Genomic DNA, 615 nt, shown 5'->3' with positions numbered 1-615 from the left:
CAGGGGAAAAAAATTGAAGTCAGCGTGATGGAATGACAGGGAAACTGTTTCACAATCTTCGTTCCGCTTGATATATCACAATAGGAATATGGAGAGAAAAATGCAGTGTTACAATCATGCGCGTATGATCCTTAGGGAGGGGTATATATACCCCACTTTTTGAGATGGGGGATGGGCTATTGAATCACCCCCCCTCCACACACACACAACCACACACCAGCACACCCCCACCCACACACCCACACTGTAATATGGTGAGGAAAACCATTAAAGCAGATTGTGAAGAATTTGTCGGACTTCCCAACGACTAACGTAGCCTTCTCATTACCACCCAAAAAGGGAAATGAATAAAAAATATTAATATGCCATTCTAATGTAAGATTCGGCATGAATGTCATGAACATCGACCCTATAGTGTCATGTGGTGTCACCCACCTCCTGCTTTTTACATTTCCATGGAAGGGCAAGTCATTTCCACTCCCTCCCAAATTTCAGGCACAGATTTACGCCACTGGTTACTATCAAATCCGAGATTGAATGACATGTAAATATTTTTGGAAATAGTTATCGTTTGTAAAAACACAATTTGGAAAAATATAAATCGCAAAAACAAAC

The sequence above is a fragment of the Acanthaster planci genome, linkage group LG01, assembly GCF_054643075.1.
Source record: "Acanthaster planci isolate LZ-2023a linkage group LG01, COTS_SCS, whole genome shotgun sequence".
In the NCBI taxonomy this organism is placed as follows: domain Eukaryota; kingdom Metazoa; phylum Echinodermata; class Asteroidea; order Valvatida; family Acanthasteridae; genus Acanthaster; species Acanthaster planci.
Note: the sequence above shows the minus strand (reverse complement) of the source record.